Source organism: Engystomops pustulosus, chromosome 10 (genome assembly GCF_040894005.1).
Source record: "Engystomops pustulosus chromosome 10, aEngPut4.maternal, whole genome shotgun sequence".
In the NCBI taxonomy this organism is placed as follows: Eukaryota; Metazoa; Chordata; class Amphibia; order Anura; family Leptodactylidae; genus Engystomops; species Engystomops pustulosus.
In genome coordinates, this window is record NC_092420.1 from 64195136 (window position 1) to 64220828 (window position 25693).

Sequence of the window (25693 nt, forward strand, 5' to 3'; positions counted from 1 at the left end):
ACAGTGGTGGTGGCACAGAGAGAAAGGCTGTCAACCCAGACAAAATTGGAGGAAATACAGGTAATAACAGTTTACAAACACTGATGGCAAGTTAAAACAGATGAAGCATAATAAAGTAGCATGTATGTAGTATGGAAGAGAAAACAACTTGGCCCTATACTAAACCATATGTGGTCAACCAATATACTGATTGTGAAACCTTACCGGTGAAGAAAGTGAAGTACTCCACTGTCCGCGATGACGGCAGCCCAGAAGCCAGTTTTGGCTCGGATTTTTGTAAAAGTATGAAAAGATTAGAAAACCTATACAAATTTGTTATCCCCATGATCCCACCAACCCAAAGAATAAAGTAGACAAGTCCTTTGGGGCGCACAGTGAAAGCTGTGAAATCCAAGCCCACAAGAAAACGGTGCAAATGGGTTTTTTCACCAATTCACTGCATTTGGAAGTGTTTCCTACTTCCCAGTACACTGCATGGAATTTAAAATGTCATCCCTATGAAGTGCAATTTGTTACACAGAAAATAAGCTGTCACACAGCTCTTTACATGTAAAAATAAAAAAAGTTATAGATTTTTGATGGTAGGGAGTGAAAAATGGAAATAAAAAACAAAAAAGGGCCAGGTTGTTAAGGGGTTAAGAGATTTTTTACTTTTTGTTTACATAGTTTGTATTATAAAACTGTTACACATATTGTCCATAAAGTATTGTGGATGTCTTTTCATGGTGATACCTTCAGGTGCAATTTAAAGTTATGAAATGCAAAGTTAGCTTTATATTATTTTGTAAGGAACTTACAATATGGTAAAATACTAGAGCTGCTGAGATTTTTTCAGCTCTCTCCTGGTCTCTACACACACATGTAATTGTTGCACTACTCCTTTTTGCATGTCTTCTTTCTGGCTTTGTATCAATTCTGGGCTTTAGGCGCATTTGATACCTTTATTATCTGTAGCAATATGTTATATGCTATCCTGGCCTCTAGGGGTCTCACTACTTGTGTGTGTGTGTACAGTAAAGCAGGTAGCAACTTGTTGGTAGACAGACATGAGTATGTGACATGTGTAATGGCAGCTTGTTGAATAAAGAGCCTGAGACCAACCACAGTGTGTGAAGCCAATATAGGAGAGACAACCAACAGAACATGGTGGCAGCTGGGCACAGAACCTGTGTATAACAAGTCTGCATCTCCTGAGAACCTGTGTGAGTCACAGCAACTGTAAGTACAGAGTCCCTGATAAGACTGCACAATGGAGAGTGGCCTGAAACCCCCTCAGACACTGGATGTCACTTCTTCCAATCTGTCACAGACCTGGAGACACTGGAAGGAAGAGTTCACCCTGTATGTGGATCTGACAGTGGCCCAAAGGGATGAGAAGAGGAAAGTAAAGCTTTTTTACTACCTTATTGGGGAAAAGGGGAGAGAAATAGCCAAGACCCTAATCCCAGAAATCTCTGACAGTCTGGTGCTAGAGGACATTGTGCAGGCATTTGACAAACACTGTGACCCCAAAAAGAATGAGACTGTGGAGAGATACAAGTTCTTCTCAAGGGATCAGGAGGTTGGGGAGAATGTGGACAGATATGTGACAGAACTGAGGAGACTGGCGGCAACATGTGGCTTTGGAGAAATAAGAGACTCTCTCATCAGAGACAGGATAGTGTGTGGCATCAGAGACTCTCACCTCAGAGAAAGATTACTGAGGGAGGAAGAGCTGACATTAGTGAGATGCCTGCAGATCTGCAGGGCGGCTGAGCTGACAAAGGACAGCCTGAAGATGATGGAAGCCAACAGGGATGAGGCAGTACATGCGGTATATGGGAGAGCCAAAGCAAGGCCCAGGCTCCCTGAAAGCACCATCCAGTGCACATATTGTGGGAAAAGACATGAGAGAGACAAAGAGAAGTGTCCTGCATATGGTGAAACCTGCAGGATTTGTGGGAAGAGGAACCATTTCTCAGCTCTGTGCAGACTAAAACCCAGCAAACAGCACAGACAAGTCCACACAATGACACAGGACACAGACAGTGATGAGGATATTACATGGCTACAGCTGCAGCCTGCAACAGAGAATGTCCATGTGCTCAAGCAGCAAGTAGCAAAGGAGATGAAACAGTTATTTGCAACCTTTTTGTTGGATGAGCAGCCTATTAGATTTCAGCTGGATTGTGGAGCAAGCTGCAATGTAATTCCATGTGCGCTGCTGAAAAAGCAGGTTTCCATTGAGCCCACGGACAAGGTCCTGGTGATGTACAACAAAAGTGTTTTGAAACCAATGGGGACCTGCAAGCTTAAATTAAGGAACCCATGTAACAAAAAGAGTTACAAGGTGGAATTTACAGTGCTGCCTGGTAGTGATCATGTACCATTACTGGGTGTAAAAGCAGTTCAGGCGATGGACTTAATAAAGGTGCAGACCCACAACATAATGGCTGTTGAAGTGTCCCAGAATATACAAAATTCAAAACCAAAAATACTCGATCTTCAGACTATAAAAACAGAATATGCTGATTTATTTGAAGGTGATGGGTGCCTAGAAGGTAAATATAAACTAGAAATTGATCACACGGTGCCACCTACTAGATTACCGGCAAGAAGGGTGCCTGTAGCTTTAATGCAACCACTAAAAGAGGAGCTACAGGATCTACGGGAGCGAGGAATGATAGCACCAGTCCTGAAGAGCACAGACTGGATCAGCAGTTTGGTCATAGTCAAGAAACCATCTGGTAAATTAAGAATATGCATTGATCCTAAGCCACTGAATAAAGCACTGAAAAGAAATCACTATCCAATGCCTACAATAGAAGATATTCTACCAGATTTATCAAAGGCTAAAATATTTTCAGTATGTGATGTAAAAAATGGATTCTGGCATGTAGAACTGGATGAAAAATCAAGTTCACTGACTACATTTTCATCCCCTTTTGGACGCTTTAAATGGCTAAGAATGCCCATGGGACTAAGTCCTGCTCCAGAGGTGTTCCAGCAGAAATTGATGCAAGCCTTGGAAGGACTCCCTGGAGTCAAAACAATAGCAGATGATATACTTATAGTGGGAGAAGGGGAAGACATGGAATCTGCCATCAGGGATCATGACCAGAAAATGATACAATTTCTGGAGCGATGTAGAGCAAAGCAAATAAAGTTAAACAAGGAGAAATTCAAACTGAAAATGACAGAAGTCCCATATATCGGACATCTTCTTACCTCAAATGGTGTAAAACTTGACCCGGAAAAGGTAAGGGCAGTACAAGACATGCCTACCCCAAAAGATGTTTGTGGAGTTCAGCGATTTCTGGGGATGGTAAATTACCTATCAAAGTTTTGCAAGCATCTAGCAGACATGTGTGAGCCACTGAGACAGCTTACACACAAAGATGTCCTCTGGGAATGGACAGAATCACAGGAAAGTGCTTTCCAGGCAGTGAAGAAGGCAATTGCAGATGCAACAATCCTAAGGTATTTTGATCCAGATAAAGAGGTGGTGGTACAATGTGATGCTTCAGAAAAAGGCCTTGGAGCAACACTGATGCAGGTGCAACAGCCAGTTACATTTGCAAGCAGGGCACTAACACCAACAGAACAGGGATATGCACAGATTGAGAAGGAATTACTGGCCGTGGTATTTGGGCTGGAGAGGTTCCACCAGTACACTTATGGTCGCCGAGTGACTGTGCAGTCTGATCACAAGCCTTTGGAGAGTATTACCAAAAAACCGCTACTAAATGCCCCAAAGAGACTGCAGCGCATGCTCTTACGACTTCAAAAATATGAGTTTGACATTTGCTTCTGTCCGGGGAAAGACTTACTGATTGCAGATACTCTAAGTAGAGCTTACCTACCCATCACAAAGAATGAAGAAAAAGAAATGGAAAGCATCAATATGGCTGACTACCTAGCAGTGTCAAAGGAAAAACTGAAACAAATTCAGACATTTACAGAGAAAGATAAAACTCTCCAGATTCTCAAAACGGTCATTGTGCAAGGCTGGCCAAAGTACAAGCAGCAAGCACCAAAGGAAGTCTCTCCATTCTTTCACACCAGAGATGAGCTTTCAGTTCATCAAGGAATCATCTTTAAGGGAGATAGAGCTGTGATACCAGAATCGCTCAGAAGAGACATACTAAAAAACTTGCACTCTACTCATCTAGGCATTGAAGGCTGTCTACGCCGTGCACGGGAATCTGTCTATTGGCCAGGTATGAATGACCACATTAAAAATTACATAGCACAATGTGAAATATGTGCGTCACATAGTGATAAGCAACCGAAGGAGACATTGCAACCACATGCAATTCCAAAGAGGCCATGGTCAAAGATAGGCACGGACCTCTTCACATGGAATGACAAAGAATATCTGATCACAGTGGATTATTTCTCCAACTTCTGGGAAGTGGACTATCTGCAGGATACAAGGGCAAGAACGGTGATTAAAAAACTCAAGGCCCATTTTGCCAGGTATGGCATTCCTGACACTGTGTTCTCTGACAATGCTGCTCAATTTACCTCTGAAGAATTTAAAAGGTTTAGCACGACGTGGGAATTTGACCATCAGACATCATCTCCAGGATATCCCCAAAGTAATGGGAAAGCAGAGTCAGCAGTAAAAACAGCTAAAAGACTAATGCAAAAAGCAAAGCAGGCAGGTTCAGATGTATACCTGTCTATACTGGATCACAGAAACACCCCCACACAAGGCCTCCACAGTAGCCCAGCTCAGAGGCTCATGAGTAGACGGACCAGGACACTCTTACCAACTGCTAGTCATTTACTTAAGCCAAAGCTTATGAAACAAGTTGATGATCAATTGAGGAAAAATCAAGAGAGGCAAGCTTTCTACTATAACAAATCGGCAAAAGATCTGCCTGAACTTCAGAGAAATGATAATGTGCGGATCCAGCCCAGCAGCAAATATGACAAGCACTGGCTAAAGGCAAAGGTCGTCCAGAAACTGGGGCCTCGCACTTATGAAGTTGAAACAGAGGAGGGAAGGAGACTAAGGAGAAATCGCAGACATCTGAGAAAAACGCATGAACACTATGATGCTTGGCCATTTGAACGTTATCCAGATATCCAAGACAATGAGACGGCAAGCACAAGCCAGGAGACAACAGGGGCAGCTGAGAATGAAGCTGCGAGGAGTGAGGACAGTAACCAGAGAGAAGACAGTGTGACAGAACCAGAAGAACACTCAGATGTTTGTGGCAAAACATCTTATGTTACACGAGCTGGAAGGATGATACAAAGGCCAGCTCACCTCAAGGATTACACCTAAATAGACTTATTATGTTTTTTTTATTATTGTTTCATGTTTAACAGTTTTCTTATATTTAATTGTTCCATTTAAAAGAGAAAGGATGTAGCAATATGTTATATGCTATCCTGGCCTCTAGGGGTCTCACTACTTGTGTGTGTGTGTACAGTAAAGCAGGTAGCAACTTGTTGGTAGACAGACATGAGTATGTGACATGTGTAATGGCAGCTTGTTGAATAAAGAGCCTGAGACCAACCACAGTGTGTGAAGCCAATATAGGAGAGACAACCAACAGAACATTATCTGCATATGAATTGTGACATGAATGTACAAATCATGCATAAGCAGTTCTACATGGGTGTTAGATGTCACTTCTCCTGTTTAATATGTGCACATCCATCTGCAGCTATACATAATACAGCATACATCTTCTTATACAGTACTTTGAATTGAATGAATCAATCTAATGTCCAAATTCAAAATATACTGTCTGCATTTTACATCCTTTTTCAATCTATTTTCTTCCGAAATTTGAAGAAACCTTAAGTTTCCATTATTGAGTTATTTAGGACTTATCCATTTATTAAAAGTGAATGCTGTTGTGTATTGTTTTTTTGTTTTTTTTAATTGGCAAACTATTGTAAAAGATAATTGTAAATCTGATTAGTTTGTAAACATAGCACTCACTAATGGTAAGCTTTTTTAGAATTATACTAGAAGGCCTCATGTGCCTGGAAAGGCTATTGCAGATGATTGTATCCAATTTAGAGATACAAACAGAACTGTGGTCGGTTGTTTTCTGACCGTGTGTCATCGGGATGTAAGGTCTGCTGACACTTACCTCACAGATTTAGGATGATGCAGGCACAGATATAACATAGACTTTGAATGTATGGGTGCAGATATGCTGACAACGGACAATGGCCCCCATTTACTAAGGCCCTTGAGACAGTTTTCTGCCTGATTTTGCACATTCTTTCATAACTGCTCACATGTATTTAAGAAGTGTCAGAGACACATACGTGTCACACGCTTCTCATTTGTGTTTTTGTGGATGCACCATACCCAACGCGACACAAATTTCTGCACATAAAGGGGCATTCCGGTGTACATTCGGACTGCGTGCCGTATTTATCATGCAAGGTCTGACAGAAGTGTGTTGCACGCCCCATGTTAAAAGTGCACCAAAAAAAGTCTGAGCAGTGCAGGGGCCACCAGATTCTTGATGAAGTGACGCCACAAATCCTGACCTGGTGCCCTTGGCACTATACCCAGGCAAACTGCACATAGTGGGGCAAATTTACTTACCTGGTCCTGTCGCTATCCCCAATTCGGATGGTCCAACGAAGATGAAGTCTAGCGCAATTCACGTAGCTTGTGCCCCCGAGTTCCTGCATCCGTTGCTTCCACGCTGAGGCCAACCAGAGTTCACCTTCTTCTTCCCGGTGCTTGTAAGTGTGTGTCTTGCAAAATGGTAAATTCTGCGCGTAGTCCGAATCCGTTGGGTTGTCCATCGGCCCGCTCCCCGATTTGTGTCGCGTGCAAGGCGGCGCCGATGCGCCAAAATTCCAATCGCGTGTGCCAAAATCACCTGCTAAATGTGGCGCAAAACGGAAATAGTCAGGAAACCCGTCGAAAATGCGCTCCGCGGACCCTTAGTAAGTGAACCCCAGTGTTTTTGATAAATGTGTTCATGATCATCAACAGCCCCTAGGTGATCATATATTTATTCAGTGGATTGGTGAAAAAGTTTGATAAGCCGACCGGAATTTTGCAATTAGATTATGCATTAGATTATTGATATTCAATAAAGGGGTTGGCCACTTTTCAATACATTTTTGTTCCATTAGACATGTCTCTGCATGTATATGTACCTATATATTTGCCTTCTTTGAGAGATTCAGTCTTTCCCTGTTCTAACCATGCTGCCCTCATTCACAACTTTCTGGGAAAGCAGGATTCAGCCCCTCCAATACATCAGTGTTCAGACGTGTAAACAAAGATCCACATAGAGTTTGTGGACAGCACTAAAGTAAGTAGCAGGACTCCTGAATAACTTGGTGAACATTCAGGGATTTCTATTAAGGCAGTAAAGGCACATGAGCAACTTATATAAAAGAGCAGCCATCTCTTTTAAGGGCATATCCCCATGATGCATCAACTGCCTTTGACCAAAGCCTTAACACCTCATGATGCCCCACAGCCACATGATATTGCAAAATTGTAAGGCCAGGGATAGCAGTGAATGGACACACTATTGGCTGCATGCAATTGCCACATAAATATTATCCTTATATTTAGAGTATCTATTAAAAATTACCAAAAAAAAGTGGAAAACGAGGCAGCACTCCTGGATAATCAAGGTGTTTTATTCACCCTTCGTGGCAGGTGCGACGTTGCAGCCCCTCAATGGAGCTATTTTCAAGCATACCAGTGAATGTTACAAACGGAGTATAAATACACTCCCAGGAAGTGACAAAGGCAATTAGTGACATAGTTTGTTACAGGTGTGCATGGCATACCTGATGATGCGTACTTAACTCCATGTAAGCCGACTGAGGGTACCCGCAGGTAGTTGAGGATCAGTCCATTATGTGCTCAAATATATCTATTGTTCACTTCTGTGCACTATGCAATGAACCGTTTCATTGTCACTAATTGCCCATGTCACTTCCTGGGAGTGTATTTAAACTCTGTTTATAACATTCACCTGTATTCTTTAAAAATAGCTCCAATGAGGGGCTGAATCGTTGCACCTGCCACAATGGGGAAATAAAACACCTTGATTATCCATGAGTGCTGCCTCGCTTTCTGCTTTTTTGGATTATCCTTGTCTACCCTAGAGTCGGGTTTCCGGGGGCTTGCAACCACACCGGAATTATTTTCAACACAGTGCTGCTCTACTCTACATGTACAATACTGACTCAAAACTATACTATGTACAAATGAAATCTAATGTTTTATCATTTTGGAGTCTCATTTTTGAAAATGAAATTAGTAATAGATTTCTAAAATAGCATAGACAAAGACAGAACAATGAGAAAATGTACTGTATTGTGCATGGATCCATAACTATTAATGGCATAATGAGATCTGATAGAATTAATTTTTATGCCACTGTTCATTGGGAAACTTTCTTGTTCTAGTACATTGTTAAAATTTAACACTATAAATTTAATCAGAGTAAATTAATAGTTTTGTTTTGCAAATTAATATAGATATTAAAAATTATGTTTTCAACCAGATCTTTTACTCCAATTAAATATTAACTCTACGATCTTTTTTTTTAAAGTAGAATTTAGTCTTTGAAGTGTTCCTATTAATCTCCATGATTCAAAGATGCTTAAAATTCCATGAAAGTCCATTCTGCTACCATTCCTGTGCATCACTTACAGTAATTTATTTTCAGAACATAAATCTATTTATAAATGAAAATCCTATTAAGAGAAGACAAGAAAAATTAGTCCAATGTTTTGCATTGGTAGAGTAGAAACAAAATGAGTGGCCTAACCTGAAGTGACATCTACAAATTACCTGTTAATTTAAACTGGGTTGAAGGATGACAGAGTTTAGTTGGACTGACAAGAACTACCAATGGAATGACAGTCAGACCTGCTCTGGTCATAAAGCCCTTGCGGTTAACACATTTATCTAACATTTCTGAAAGGAATTAGAAAAGGTCTTTCTTTTAATATTGCACATTTTTGAAAAAATACTTTCAAAAATTCAAGTAAAAATTAAAGTTCATGGTCTTGTAATGAAATCTGTGTTTAAAGAAAGAGGAAACTCAAAATGTAAAGAGATTATAAATGTAACATAACACCTGCCGTAGTGGAAAGTACATCTGTAGTCTGGGAAACTAATGTACGCAGCTGAATAGCATTAACACCTAAAAGATGACACAGCATAAATCCTTCGGGCTTTCTGAGAAGTGGCTCATGCAGAAGTATGCCCAATTATACCAGAAGCAATGCTAAGAATCCAGTGTTTAAAGTATATCCAACCTCTCAAGAAACTTTGCAGAATTCAGCAGTGCAATGTGTATAAATTGAGGAGCAATACTATTTCTGTTCATTGAACAACTTCAATGTCACATAGAAGAAAGTTAAAACATTACAGTCACATGATGGAGATAAGGTTCAGGTGCGTGTCCAAACAACAAAAAGTTCAGCAATTAAAAAAATCAAGCCAATTCACTACCTCAAATTCAGAAGATCGGCAAATACCTTGTGACCTTTTTAGAAGTGAAAAATGTCCATAAAAGAGCCAAAAGATCGTCAATCCCACTTCTTCACAAAGACTATTAGAGGTATGTACACAACGGCTAGGAATCACCCTTGCATTTTTCCTGTCAGCGTTTATAACTCCCCTATAATGACTGAATATAGTGGGACAAATCCATGGTGCAGATGATTATCATTGGAAGAGGATGTGTTGGATCGCCTACACTTTTATCTGCAGCAATATTATGGACGAAGGAGAAGATGTCAAGCAAATTTGAGGGTAACACAAAAAACAGGGGTGTGGTCTTCCAAGAAGATAAGTGTTCAGGCTTGCTTTGAGTTGTAAGGCGTGGCCCACTTATAGTTCATGTCGGTGCACCTAATGGGTTTCCTCGCTGGTCTTGTATGACAAGCAATTCATCGGAGATGTTTATAGAGTCTAGGAGACCAAAGAGTGGACAACCTGAAATAGAAAGCACATTCTGCTATGATCTCTGCTATTTTTCTTAGCTCTTCTTACTGCCTAAAGGTAATTCCATTTAGTTAGCTCACTAACTAAGCTGACTCTTGTCAGACGGCACTATGGAGTCCTCGCATGTCCAGAGCACTTCCCTACTGGGCAGGTTATTCCCCATGGTTCTCTCTACAGAGACTAGGTATCTAGTGAGAATATCATTTCATACACTTTTTTATAATTCTTCTATTACAGCTGTGCTTTCTATAGTTTAATAGCTTGCATGATATTTTGTGTAGGAAGCTAGTCATCTAAGACATGGCCTGCTACAATGCTGTGGGGGGAAATGCTAGGGATGTGACTCAATACCTAAAATCATCATCCTTTTACAGTATAAGCACCTCTGAGGACGTATCCCAATACAAATAAGGGGATGCAGAAACGCGTTAGGTGTACTAACAATGTTTATTTGAATTAGGTCACTGCTAAACACCAGCACCTTCACACAGGCCTATCATAGCCATCAAAATAAGCACTTTATGATAGACCACTTGTGGCTCGCAAAACCGGGACAGTGCAATACAATTCCCTAAACAGGGCTGTCTTGGGGATAGGGCCACTGCACTAGTCCGTCAATGCTGGCCAATGCCTGAAAAGTATTAGTGTGTACTTGATAGGACTAGTCCCATCCGTTTTTAATAGTAATTAATAAAATTTATATCGTCTTTTAAACGTTTCTAGTCAGGCAGAAATTTTGTACGTAGTCATCTAAGACATGGAGCCAGGAAAGATGTACCTTGCAGATTTGGTTGGACTTTAACTCAAGACTAAAGTGCTGACCACTGAAATACAATGTTGCTATGTCAAAAAATATTATCATTTTGTTCCATGAAATAGAACCTTAGTGTCTCAAATATAAGTATGCACTAAGGCTGCTGATCAATATTTATTAGACTAGTCATTAATTTTCCCAATTTAGAAATCTATTATCATATGACCTATTAATGTATCCTGAGCTAATAGAGGAGGTGTCTGAAAAGTATCTTGTCTGGTGGTCGGAAAACCTCTGAAAAACAGGCATTCTCGGGGTTACGTACAAGGTTCTGTAGGTTTGGTCTTAAGTTGAGTTTGTATGTAAGTCGGAACTGTATATTTTATGATTGTAACTCCAGACAGATTTTCTTTGTTCTCTTTGACAATTGGATTTAAAAAATGTTGGATAGTCATAAGAACCAGGATTAATAATAAAGCTTCATTACAGACACCTGTGATAACTGTTATAGCTGTTTATTGTAGCCTAGGGCTAATGTACAGTAAATTAATTACAAATTACCAGAGGTCCGTCTGGTAGGGGTCGTCTATAAGTCGGGTGTTCTTAAGTAGGGGACTGTCTGTACTGTATTATACAGACAATTGATGGATTTGTAGACAATCCAAAACTTTGAATTGGCAGTGGCTAATGTTACCTTTCACCATTGGTGGCACTGAAGTGTAACTAACACAAAGTATCCCTGCTCACAAACATTGGGGATAATCTATCATACCACACCATGTAGGCGTGAAGGGGACTTAAAAGGGCATGGTGGCAGCCTGAGTGGGCAGACATGTTGGACCTGGGGTAGTTTTGCCCATCAGCCACACCACAGGCGATCAAGCACTGGTATATAATTTATCTCCCACATTGCTTTTGTCTGTGTACTGTTCATTAATTCAACTGATAGCACAGGGTAAAATTCATTTCAATGGGCATACACACATGTCTGTAGTTTCTGAGGCTCAGGGTGTTATCTGACTGGCCAAGCTGCCTTTTCTACTGTCATCGGTGCATGAGCACCCACATGCCGATGACATATTGGCCACTAACAATGGACTCAAGGTCTGTTGTTTATGTAGTTTCAAACAGGAGGGCAATTTGCACAGCTAAAATTTCAGATTTATATAAAATGGGGAACCCTTTTAGATGTTTTTTTTCTTGTTTCTGCCATTGGACATTTTTACTTTTCTCAAGTCTGGTAGGTAGAGTTCCCTCAATAGAGAGAGGTTGAAAAAGTTAGGAGCAAAGTAAATAAACATACCAAGAACTCAGGGGTGTAACTTGGAGAGACTGGACCCCAAAGCAGTATTCTGAATGTGGCACCCCTTCTCACTTAAAAAAATATACATATTGTCACACATGTGAGTTACAATCACACGTTTATATAGAGCATATACACATACAGTGGATGCACACTTCATACACCGTATACACATACAGCATTTATACATCACATACATGTTATAAACATACTATTCTGTATAATGTGTAGCATAATATGAATATAATGGTGAACATCCTCCATTCTTTAGTGCCAGGTTGGATGCCTCTTGACACTGCAGGTTGCTACCACTGTAATTACGCCCCGGCAAGGACTGTAAGAAGTCCCTATCATTCATATCAGAAGGTCATCAAGATAGAATCCATGGTAGACCTTTTCTATCACCTCTAACCTTAGATAATCCAATCCAGGCATTAATACCATGCACAGACCCTACCAACCAAGCTATTAAGAAGATGTACGGAGCTGTAATTACCCCATTTGGAAATTATAATTAAAATAGTAATGAGATTGTTGGGTTGGCATTTTAAATGAAACATTTAACAACTTGGAATAATGTGATAAATATTTTCCCAGAAATTGATTTGATGCACTTCAATTACCCTGTATGACAGTACAAGTTTAATTAAAATATAGAATTCTCAACCTGGGAAACTTTATCTTTTCTCCCAACATTTGACAGCATTAGAAAGGAAAATATGCTGTTTCCTTTCACAGAAGATTGATGTAATGCCCCCTCGGTAATGTGAAATGTCGTGGATTTCTATTGCTAATAAGTATCCATTCATCTGACAGTGGTGAAGAATTCTTCAAAGAGATAAAAGTTCTCCGAATTCTTCAGACAAACAGGTATTGAACTAATCGCACTGGGGATGATGTTGGAGATGCTATTAAGAGCTTAAAACAGCAAAGGCCTCTGGTGAAAAGAGGTTTCTCAAATATATCAAAATATTATAAGATCCTGATTTACTGCATTGTGTTTATATAAGGCAGAGATATATGTGCTATTTTGATAATTGAATTGACTATATTTTCTTCTGTAAATATAATGTATTGTATTATATCTCTTTATTCAAATGTATTGAACTCTTTTTTTATTAGGTACTCATGTTTTAGACTTTAATATTATTATTCTATTCTAAGGCATTTCAGTTCGTCTACAGCATATTTTCTAGTACATAGTTAGATTTCCAATGAATTCAAGGGGTTATCCAGGATTCCTGTATAAATTTCTGGGGGGCTGTATACTTGTAACATATTTGAGGCTGTAACAGCCACATGGCTGTGGTGGGGACGGCACGGTCCATAAGGCAATGGCGTACAGCCATTAGTGGAATATATTATGGGAAGTTTGGGTGGTAGCCCAGGGCACAAGCCTTCTATGGGGCCCATGGCTACCCAAAACACCCACCAAATTTGAGGACCTTGTACATCTGTTCCTGCTCTCAATACTCATGTATACAAGAGTCATTTCAGGGCATTTGAAGGTCCGCTAAAGGTCCTGAAACCACAGATTGAAGGGAAAAATCCTCCATTTCCAAAAAGATTGATTCTGGTACCATATTTAGGGAATTCCAGACTTGTAGGGGCCATAATATTCATACAGCACAAAACCACAGGTAAATGAGAACTTAGGTGAGTACAACATGTTTACAGTTTTGATGCCTATATACAGCTTTTATTTTAATCCAGGACAATTCTTTCAAGTGCTCTTTTTAGGGTTACATTTTCCAAAGGGGATTTCTAGCAATCTAGCAAACCTTTATCAATTCTTGGATATCTTTCCTAACCTAGTTTTTTTGTTCCTTTCCTTTGTTATTCCTTCTCAAGATGAGTGAATAAATGGACATTACCATTCCCTTGTGAAGGGGAGTGTCTGTCAAAATCTGTAACTGTAAGAATTTAAAGATTACTTGAGGGTAGATGACTATTGTGTACCCTCCCATCCACATGTGTCCCAAGCTTCATTTCTTATATCTTTGCATGGCAGCATTTCTGTAAAAAAAAAATCAATTTATAATATATGCAAAATAGCCTATGGTGCTCTGCAGAACACCTTCAGGCTCCACTGTAATATAGTTTATGCACGCCCTGTGCCAGACATAATCCACAGAGATTTGAAAAGAGAGCCAATGACATGACCGGCTCTCAGAACGCAAATGGTGGATCCCAATGATACTCCACAGAGCACCACAGGCTAATTTGCATATCTTATAAACTTATTTTTTACAGAAATGCGGCCATGCAAAGATATAAGAAATTAAGCTTGGGACACACGGGGATGGGACAGGAAGGAATGTAATAGTTATCTATCGTCAGGTAATCTGATGGTGGATGTCCTTTAAGAAAAAGGGAACAGATAGAATAATTTTTTTTCTTGCACTGCACTGTTTTACTGCTAGCCTATTTTATTGTTGCACTCTTTGGTGCATTTAGACTTACCTGTCTATATTGAGGTTTATGGTGCATTTTCCTGAGTATAAGACATGCAGATGCTTTATAAAAGCCTTTTTGACCATATTGGCCAATAAAGTATTACATAAAAAACAATAAAAACGTTTAAACGCCTCGTATGCCTGCAAAATGGAACCTCATGCTATTGCTCCTAGAGCGATCATGTTGCAAACTAAGAAGCGAGCTAAGGTGCCATCATTATGGAAATCATCCTGTATTATGCCAGTTGAGCTGAATGATTTCTGTCCCATCGCATTTACATTCAGCGTTTTGAAAGGATAGTCCTACAATATCTGTTTGTGGGCATTCATCAACACACGGGCCCCTTGCAATTTGCATATAAAAGGGGTATTGGGGTTGAGGATGCCTGAGGATCCACATGCTATATTAGGTCTATAGTCATCTGGAAGGACCCAACTCTATGGTATGAATAACAATTTTTGATCTAAGCCTTTAATACACTTGATCCGAGCACCTTGGAATTGAGGCATTGATGAACATGGACATTTTGATAATAAAATGGATCATGAACTAACAGAGAGACCCCAGAGGGTCTACATAGGCAGTGTTGTGTCAGACAAGGTCCTGTGTAATGTTAGTGTTCCTCAGGGCACTGTCCTGGCTCCATTTATATTTGGCATCTATATAGCTAATATAACACAGGACACTTATTCTTATTTTATTCGGAAATTTTTCGATGACACTGGTGTTTGATATATAAGGGACGATGATGATTCTGTCTATCAAGCAACCGTTTACTGTTATGCAGAGTGGTGTAATACAAATGGACTGAAGGGTAATGTAGCAATAACAAACAAGCTTATCATTGATTTCAGAAAAACTGGGAGAAAATGTAGGGAACCATTGTCAATAAATGGAGTATGTATGGGAGTACAATTATTTAAGAGTTTATGTAGATCATAGGCTGGACTGATACTACCATATTGATAAACAAATTAAAAAAGGGGCAAATTCTTTATTTTTTTTAAGATCTTTGTGGTCTTTTAATATTTGCAGTAGGTTGCTACAGAGGTTTTTACAAGGTGGAAGTAACAAGTGTTTTATTTGTTGCTGCTACATCATGGGCCACTGCAATTAAAGCCTCAAAAAGATTGACAAGTTTATACAAAGAGCAAGTTCAATCATTGGTCTTAGGCTAGATTCTTGGGAAAGTGTTGGAGACATAGCAGCAGTTTCTCGCTTTCAGGAAATTGTGGCTAATTATAATCCCCCTATGTATAGTACCAGGGATATAAAAGGTCGATCAGCTATAAGCAAGATTAACTTGTCCACATAGAACAATCCTAGTAGTCCCACAGTAGCAACAATACCAGGCACCCTGATAGTAATTGCTACATGTCATCCAGAACATGGCCATTAGAGATGAGCGAGTATACTCGTCCGAGCTTGAAAAACAGTGAAGAATAGAATAAAAACAGTGAACACAGTGACCACAGGATCATTTAAGTGAAAAACACAGTGAAAAACACAGTGAAGAATAGATTACAGATGTTCGGCACATCTGCTTACCTGTCGGAAGATACGCGCGGAACAAAATAGTATGTGAAGAACAATATATATGTGTGAAAAACACATTGAAGAACACGGGCAGCAGCAGCATGGAGACATCGGGGGACCGGGCAGCAGCATGGAGAGATCGGGGGACCGGGCAGCAGCATGGAGACATCGGGGGACCGGGCAGCAGCATGGGGACATCGGGGGACCGGGCAGCAGCACGGAGACATCGGGGGACCGGGCAGCAGCACGGAGACATCGGGGGACCGGGCAGCAGCACGGAGACATCGGGGGACCGGGCAGCAGCACGGAGACATCGGGGGACTGGGCAGCAGCAGCATGGAGACATCGGGGGAACGGGCAGCAGCAGCATGGAGACATCGGGGGACCGGGCAGCAGCATGGAGACATCGGGGGACCGGGCAGCAGCACGGAGACATCGGGGGACCAGGCAGCAGCACGGAGACATCGGGGGACCAGGCAGCAGCACGGAGACATCAGGGGACCGGGCAGCAGCATGGAGACATCGGGGGACCGGGCAGCAGCAGCATGGAGACATCGGGGGACCAGGCAGCAGCAGCATGGAGACATCGGGGGACCGGGCAGCAGCAGCATGGAGACATCGGGGGACCAGGCAGCAGCAGCATGGAGACATCGGGGGACCGGGCAGCAGCAGCATGGAGACATCGGGGGACCGGGCAGCAGCAGCATGGAGTCATCGGGGGAACGGGCAGCAGCAGCATGGAGACATCGGGGGAACGGGCAGCAGCAGCATGGAGACATCGGGGAGCGGCAGCACGGATCCCGACAAGTAAGCAGATGTGCCGAACATCTGCAATCTATTCTTCACTGTGTTTTTCACAGCGTTTTTCATTTAAATGATCCTGTGTTCACTGTTTTTATTCTATTCTTCACTGTTCTTCACATCTGCTAACTTGTCGGGAGATAATATACGCGTGGAACAGTGAAGAATAGATTGCAGATGTTTGCATACATCTGATAACTTATGAGAAGACATTCTTTTTCAATTAAATAACACATTTTATTCCCGAACCATGGTCCCTTTGAAAAATGCTCGAGTCTCCCATTGACTTCAATGGGGCTCGTTATTCGAGACGAGCACTCGAGCATCAGGAAAAGTTTGTCTCGAATAACGAGCACTCGAGCATTTTAGTGCTCGCTCATCTCTAATGGCCATCAATCATCTCTTTCCTTTCTTATTTGATAATCTCTGTAGTTTATTGGTTGCCACTACTGTGGTAACAGAGCAGGACTATCTGTACACTGGGAGCAGAGCATGAGAGGGAGGAGCTGTTACTGAGAACTGAGCGTTAATGGGAGTTGTAGTATCCGGTGTCTGCCTATTTTAAAAAAAACCTTTTGTGAAGCATGAAAGAAAACAATTTAAGCTTCATTTTGTGAAGGTTTTTTGTATTGAAGGTTAATATTTCCAATTTAGCTTTAGCTTCTATTAAAGGTCAATAGTTATAGAAAGAGTGTAGCCAGACAAGCTTATCAGTGACTATGGAAACTGGGAAAAGAGATGTGCTACTTCCATAACTCCTACTTACTTCATAGGGAGTTACAAAATTAGTGGAGAGCTTGGCTTTTTTGTACTCCTCCCCCTACTCCACCACCATTTCAATTTTTCAATTGGTATAGAGCAGGATTCTTCTATCAAAAGCTTTTCTACTTTACAATCTTTGGGCGACACAACTACAGTACACTTTACATGACATAAAAGAGACGACCATGTTCATATCTGACTGGTCTTGATCTTTAAACTAGCTACTTTGACCTTTTGAGAAATCCAGTTATAGAGTTAATGAAATCTCAGAAAATGAACAATCTCAGATTGTTCATCTGCTTGGCACAGACAAAAGTATTTCATTGCTATAAACCGTATACTGTGCAAGGATTACTGAAAGCATCAGAGCAGCAATTTGCCCATAAGTCAAAAAAACTGCCTTCCTGACACTGTGTTTAAGTCACAACATTAACAATTGCTTATTTTAGATCATCTGAGCCGTGGATGAGACACATTTTAAAAACTTGAATTATGACAGCAGACAAGCCATTATGATAAATATCTGTCAGCAGATACTCCAAACTTTCATCAAAATATTAATTACACACACAAGATTGTTAAATATCTGCAGAATAATTTACAGACTAGGACTAAATGCTTACATTTTATATCATGCAGGCATCAAACTGAATCATTTTTAATTTGCAACTCTACTTATAAACAAAATATGTAGGATTGCAAGAAGGTAATAGATGGAAAAGCAGCCCGATGGATATCTAACAGAAAATGCAGAGAAAATTCATCTGGATATTGTTAATTGTTTTCATGATTTTGTGTAGAATGATAATGATGTATATTCTTCTAAAATACTTTAGCCCACATTAGCTTATCACTATAATGTTTATATATCCTGGTTACAAATAGCCTATATGACATCTATAAATTTGGGAGTCAGATAAAGATACAGTCATAAGTAAAAATGTCATATACAGATCCTACTTTCGACTGTACCTTTAAGTGAATCTCTGCTTATGTAGCACCTAGAATCATGATCCTGGTGTGTTTTTAAAGATCCACGTTTATGGCAAGAAATATTTTATATAGTCTCAGCTACGTGGCACTTAAAGGTCTTTTCTATCTAATAATTTGTTAGCATATCAAAAGAATAAACTGTCATATACAAGTTGGATGGTTTCCAAATAAAGGGACCTGCAGTGAGTGTGATAATAAAAGGACTATTGTGCTAGTTTAGAGCTGGTTCTTATCAGACTAGAGGGTGGCTCATCATTCTCAGGATAAGCAAGAATCTAAGCAGTCAGACCCCACACCGATTGGCAAATGATCACACATCCTGACACAATGCAATGGCATTATGCGATGCAGAGACCCTTTTAGACTTTCTAAAATAGTTATCAGACCAAAAACAGTCCTTTAAGGAAATAAACCATCAGAATCAATCTTTGATAAACCAGGGAAACTTACTCATAGATCCAGGCAGCGTGACTTTGGTAATCTTCTTATATCTGTTATCCATGGCCTCCTTCCTAATAACATAAAATTTTAAAATTATGCTAGTGAGCCTGAGGGGTGTTTCCAGAGCCCTTCAGTGCTGCTGATTCCCAGGCTGAACAGATGAGCAGAACATGTCTCACCTTACCCCTAATTTCACCCAGACTTTCTCTGCTCATTGTAACAACAGGTGAAAAGACATCACCAGTTAGCATTAGCATAATTTTAGTTGATTTTAGAAGGAAGGAGGCAATGGGTAATAAATATAACAATATTACCACAGTCACAGTGCCGGGATCTAAGAGTAAGTGTCCCTGGTTTATCATGACACAGAGATATGGGAACATTTATCATATGCTGGCACTTGTGTCGGATATATCAGGCCCTTCTCCACCCCTCTGATCTGGAAGGCTACTGCAACAGACAATTCTACACTAGGTGTTGCCGGCCATGGCTAGTGTACAGGCACAGGGCAGAAATGCTCCCCGCTGGTTCACTTTGCCGTCAGCCGCACTTCCTTCACATGTAATGGGGGAAGTAATTGAATTTATTTCTTATATGTGTCGGGATCAGTGGTAGTGGATTCTCTGTACCACCATGGACAATGATGTAAGCCGACACCTGGGACCGGAGTCTAAGTGGTACCCGATTTTCACCAGAGGCCACAGCAAAGCAGGTTGGACTTGTTGCGGCGTGGTACCACCCGTTCATTCCACAGGTGTGACTTTATCCTCGGTGGGGCCAAGACGAAGTACAGAATCGTAAGGCAAGGTCGTGGTCGAAGACAGGCAGGAGGTCGAGACAGGTATGTATCGGAAGGTCAGGACAGGCAGCACAGGAGTAAGGTCAGGATCAGAATCAAGGTCACAACGGGAAATCAGAATAATCGCACAGGGCATCAGACAAGCTTTCTCTAAGGTTATGAGGCACAAAGATCCGTCAGGGGACACAGAAAGGGGCTGGGAATTTATCAGGGAAGGCGGCCAGCCAGTGCCTAACAGCATGCTGGCCCTTTAAAACTTACAGAGCCGCGGAAGACGCTGCCAGAGCCCAGCGAGGTGAGTGAGGCAGCGGCTGCAGTGTGGAACATGCAGGTACACGGGTGCGCCTACGACCCAAGACAAGGGTACAAGAAATCTGGTGTACAAGAAGAAATCTGGTGTGCAAGTTCTAATAAATCTACCCCACTTAAGGATACCTCTTGATGTTCAGATCTCATTTTTGGACAGGTTCAGTGCATAAGCCAGGAACAAGTCCATAGTCCTATACTGGCAGACGAGGTATCTTATTTTGCCTCTGCCTACTCAGTATATGTTGTGTCCAGCAGAAAGCACTGGAGCAGCAAAGCACAGCTGTGTGCTGGAAAGAGCAGTATACATTCAACGGAGGCCATTAGAGGCTATGGGGGATAGATGCAAATGTATTGCATCCATCCCTGGCCATCGCTGAGTGAGTTTGTGGATGTTTTCCACCATTCAAATATGGACAGTGATGTCACTCAATGGCAGTAGTAAATCTCTAATGCCAATATTAGCTCCGGCTCTGACTTTCAGATGGGAGGAGCTAAACCTGAGAATGTATCCCACTGTATAAGCATTTAGTGGGATATAATGCTTTACCCTGATGTAAGGATGTGTCAGGAATAGAGATGAGCGAGCACTAAAATGCTCGAGTGCTCGTTATTCGAGACGAACTTTTCCAGATGCTCGAGTGCTCGTCTCGAATAACGAGCCCCATTGAAGTCAATGGGAGACTCGAGCATTTTTCAAAGGGACCATGGTTCGGGAATAAAATGTGTTAAATAATTGAAAAAGAATGTCTTCTGATAAGTTAGCAGATGTATGCAAACATCTGCAATCTATTCTTCACTGTTCCGTGCGTATATTATCTCCCGACAAGTTAGCAGATGTGAAGAACAGTGAAGAATAGAATAAAAACAGTGAACACAGGATCATTTAAGTGAAAAACACAGTGAAGAATAGATTGCAGATGTTCGGCACATCTGCTTACTTGTTGGGAGATACGCTGTCCCGGGATCCGCTGCTCTTCTTCCACTGATGTCTTCCCGATGTCTCCGTGCTGCTCCCCGATGTCTCTGTGACGCTGCCCGATGTCTCCGTGCCGCTCCCCGATGTCTCCGTGTCGCTCCCCGATGTCTCGGTGCCGCCCCCCAATGTCTCTTCATTGTTCTTCACTGTGTTTTTTTAATTAAATGCTCGATTTCGAGCAGGGGAAATACTCGTCCGAGCAACGAGCCGTTTCGAGTACCTTAATACTCGAACGAGCATCAAGCTCAGACGAGTATACTCGCTCATCTCTAGTCAGGAATCCTCTCGAGGTATCCTTACAATGGACAGCAAAAACAAGGTATGAATGTAGCCATACTTGGACATGTCCAGTTAAGAGGAAAGGTTAAGGAGAACCAATAGGGTTTCTACTGCACTTTTAATATTCACTCATAGGAGCACATTTACTTACCCGTCCCGTTGCAATCCCTGAGGTGCATTGTCCGACGAGGATTCAGAGCTGCCGCAATTCACTAAGACGCTTCCCCGCTCAGGTCTGCCGGAGTTCACCATCTTCTTCCCGTTACATGTAAAGTGCATAGCTTGCGACTACAATTTTGAATGTTAAATCCCACTCGTTGTCCGAATCCGTCGGATTGTCTGCTGGTCTGCCCTCCATTTGTGTCGCGTGAAAGCCGGCACCGATGCGCCAAAATCCGACCGCATGCGACAAAAAGCCCTTCTAAATGCAGCGCATATCGTAAACCGTCGGATATTCCAACTATAGTGCGGTCCACGGACCCTTACTAAATGAGCCCCATAGTTTTTAACATGTCAATTGGGTGGCAATATATACTATTGGTTTTAGAAGCATAAGTTAGTTAGTATCGCAGTCCAGGCAGACAGCCATGAGATGGTTCGCAGCACAATGTTGTGGACATGACATGAGCTCCTCTTTGTTGCTTACCAACAATGCTGACACCTTGTGGTATATGTTCAGTGCATCCTTCTTAGCTGAAACGTGAAAGAACAAAAAAAAAAAACACTGAATAGATAATAACCTAGTAGTTTTGGAAACAGAAATTCTAAATGTACTTGATCATACTGATCATAGCTCCTATTGATAAAATGTAATGTAGATTATTGCATATTTTGTAGTATTTCATACAACTTGAATGAACAATTGATAGCCTTCCAACAAAAATATTCATGACCTAGAATGAAAAGCTTATTATTTTTTTGCAGGGATAGCAGCAAAAACATGAATAAACACCTAAGGCTACATTTACACCACGTTGTGGCCCTGTGGCTTATAAGGATATGTTGAGCGGATTCGTGGAGGAAAAAAGGATGATCCCACCTGCCTGGACGGGCGGTCCCCGGGTTATGTACTAGATAGATTCTTTAGGTTTGTTCTTAATTTGAATTTGTATGTAAGTCGGAACTGTATATTTGTATTGTATTGTAGCTCCATTTTTGTCCGAGTGACAACTAGATTTTCCGATTTTTTTTTTTTTTTTTTTTCCTGTAATTAGAACAAGGATTATCAATAAAGCTTTATTACAGACACCATAGAGCTGCTCATTGCAGCCTGGGATTAATTATAGCATCCAGAGAGCTTAATTAGAGGTCAACTCTGGCATAGAGGTCCATCTGTAGCTAGGGGTCTTCTTTAAGTCGGGTGTCCTTAAATAGGGGACCGTCTGTATATGTCTATGGATATACTCAGAGCATATTCCAGGAGCTTTTTTGCCATTTAAGACGAATGTATCTGTGAACCGAAATGTGCATGTAGCCTAATCCATATGTGTCATTCCATATGTGTCATTCCATATGTCTCATTCCTTAACGTTCATTACGTGGGAAAATTTATAAATGCAAATGTCAAAAATTAGCCTTGTTCTCCTTTGACTTCCACGAAACTTCCAGCTTGGTAACTTGTGGTGCTCTGTTCTGTGGATCATGGGAGGTTCTAGTAGTCAGACCTCCTACATCAGAAATTTACTCAAGGCTTGTGTTAAGCAGACACGAACCGCAAAGTTGGAAGAAGCAGTGGACCAACCTCAGAAGTTTAAGTCTGGTTTTGACTGAAACCTGCCCCTGTGTTAACTCTTTAAATTCCAAAGTCATATTTAAATAGTCGTGCCGGCATTTGCTGGCACTAGCACCTCATTTTGGGGAAGATCCGCATTCCTGGATGGCATCATCTAGCCGCACTAGTTTACATTTGAAATTTAAATGGGTGGGGGTTCGGTACCAGGACTAGAACATATTTCTAAAATTTGAATTTGAACAAGTCCACTCATCGCTAATTATGAGAAAACTTCCATAAGTAATAATTTTATGTCCTTAATAGAGATGAGCGAACACTAAAATGCTCGGGTACTCGTTATTCGAGACGAACTTTTCCCGATGCTCGAGTGCTCGTCTCGAATAACGAACCCCATTGAAGTCAATGGGAGACTCGAGCATTTTTCAAGGGGACCAAGGCTCTGCACAGGGAAGCTTGGCCAAACACCTGGGAACCTCAGAAAAGGATGGAAACCCCACGGAAATGGACAGGAAACAGCAGGGGCAGCATGCATGGATGCCTCTGAGGCTGCTTAATCGCACCATTATGCCGAAATTATGGGCAACAGCATGGCCATGACAGAGTGACAGAATGAAGCTAGATAGCATGTAAAACATCCAATAATTGACCCTGACACTATAGGGGACGGCATGCAGAGGCAGAGGCAGCGGCAGCAGGCTAGAGAGTGGCATGGCGACATACCCTAATTGGACTCAGGCTTCAAACCAATGGGTGTCAGAGAGGAACCAAAGGAGGTGAGCAAGAAGCGCTCAAATAATATCGGTACATGATAAAAGTTTGCCAGTATATTTTGTGGATTACACAGCAGGGTGGCGACAAAGTTAACATGGAAGCCATGAAAACAACCCAAAATTCTGCCTGACACAGCTAGTTTGATAAGGGGACCATGTATGCTTACAGTTCATGCCAGTCGCTGCACTGGCTGCCAGTCTCCTTTCGAATACAGTTTAAAATAATAATAACCCTCATCCATAAAGCTCTGTATAATTCTGCACCCCCCTACCTCTCCTCTCTTATCTCAGTCTATCGCCCAACCCGTGCTCTTAGATCCGCCAGTGATCTTAGATTAACCTCTACCCTAGTGCGGACCTCCCACTCGCGTCTCCAAGACTTCTCTAGAGCTGCACCAATTCTATGGAATGCTCTGCCCTGGACTATCAGACTAATACCTAACCTCCAAAGTTTCAAACGTGCTCTTAAAACCCATTTCTTTAGGCAAGCCTATAACACTCATTAACTGCATGAAGTTTTAACTCTTCTACTAACCCGTCCTGTGTCGTCCTCCCATCTGTTATCCAGCAACCAACAGGCACCAGACTTCTCTGCAGTCCCATTCACCCTGGACCTGGTATATAAGATGACGGCTGAGTGGTTCAAGCGACAGCAATTCCATTTATTATATTTTTTTCTATTCCCTAAGAAGAATGGCTTGACCATTAAATATTCTTTTACCTCGTGTTACCCCATCATCTTCATAAACCGTAAGCTCTGGCGAGCAGGGACCTCACTCCTGTTGTTCCATACAAATGTTGTGCTCTGTTACATTACATTTGTATTTGTTTCCTATGATTTGTAAAGCGCTACAGAATATGATGACGCTATATAAATAAAGATTATTATTATTATTATTATGGAGGCAGTGAACTAGTAGTAGATTAAAGGTGCTGCAACTATGTTAGTTGGATCTTGGGATGGAGCTGGCGCTCTGCAGCCAGGCGAGCTTTTGCCAATCCAAGCCCCTGTCTCTAGGCTACTCCCCAAACAGCACTTCTAAGAACCTTTTGTATAAGATCAAGTGTAGTAGCGTTCTTATAAGTTTAGGATATGGCGGGTGAGGGGAATGTAAACAGATGCGCAAGAAGCGCTGAAATAATATCCCTAAATGGTAAAAGTTTGCAAGTATATTTTGTGGATTACACAGCAGGGTGGCGACAAAGTTAACAACTTTGATGTGGAATGCCCTGTAATAGCTCTTGGGCGGTGTGCCTTTTATCGCCTAGGCTCAGCAGTTTCAGCACCGCCTGCTGTCGCTTAGCGACGGCACTGCTGCTGTGCCTAGAGCTACCGACTGATGGCGCCATGCCCACGGATGGTAATTCGGAGGAGGAGGAGGTGGAGGAGGGGTGGGAGGAGGTATAGTAGGCCTTTGAGACCTGGACCGAGGTAGGCCCCGCAATTCTCTGCGTCGGCAGTATATGACCAGCCCCAGGGTCAGACTCGGTCCCAGCCTGCACCAAGTTAAGTGTAGTAGCGTTCTTATAAGTTTGGGATATGGCGGGTGAGGGGAATGTAAACAGATGCGCAAGAAGCGCATGATGCGCATGGAGCTGGCGCTCCGCTGCCAGGCGAGCTTTCGCCAATTCAAGCCCCTGTCTCTAGGCTACTCCCCAAACAGCACTTCTAAGAACCTTTTGTATAAGATCAAGTGTAGTAGCGTTCTTATAAGTTTAGGATATGCCGGGTGAGGGGAATGTAAACAGATGCGCAAGAAGCGCATGATGCGCATGGAGCTGGCGCTCCGCTGCCAGGCGAGCTTTCGCCAATTCAAGCCCCTGTCTCTAGG

The 25693-nt window shown here is 41.7% G+C and overlaps 1 long non-coding RNA gene across 3 annotated transcripts in view; it reads left to right on the top strand.

Annotated features, from left to right (window-relative positions):
• The window catches only part of LOC140105037 (uncharacterized), a 305586-nt gene that overhangs the window by 189973 nt on the left and 89920 nt on the right, over positions 1-25693 (top strand). For 2 of the 3 annotated variants that reach the window (XR_011850482.1, XR_011850480.1), the window contains one exon: positions 22284-22537. The exons of the other annotated variant lie outside the window; for it this stretch is intronic. This is a non-coding gene — a long non-coding RNA (uncharacterized lncRNA). Of the gene's footprint in view, positions 1-22283; positions 22538-25693 lie in introns of those variants that run through there. 3 annotated transcript variants of the gene reach the window in all.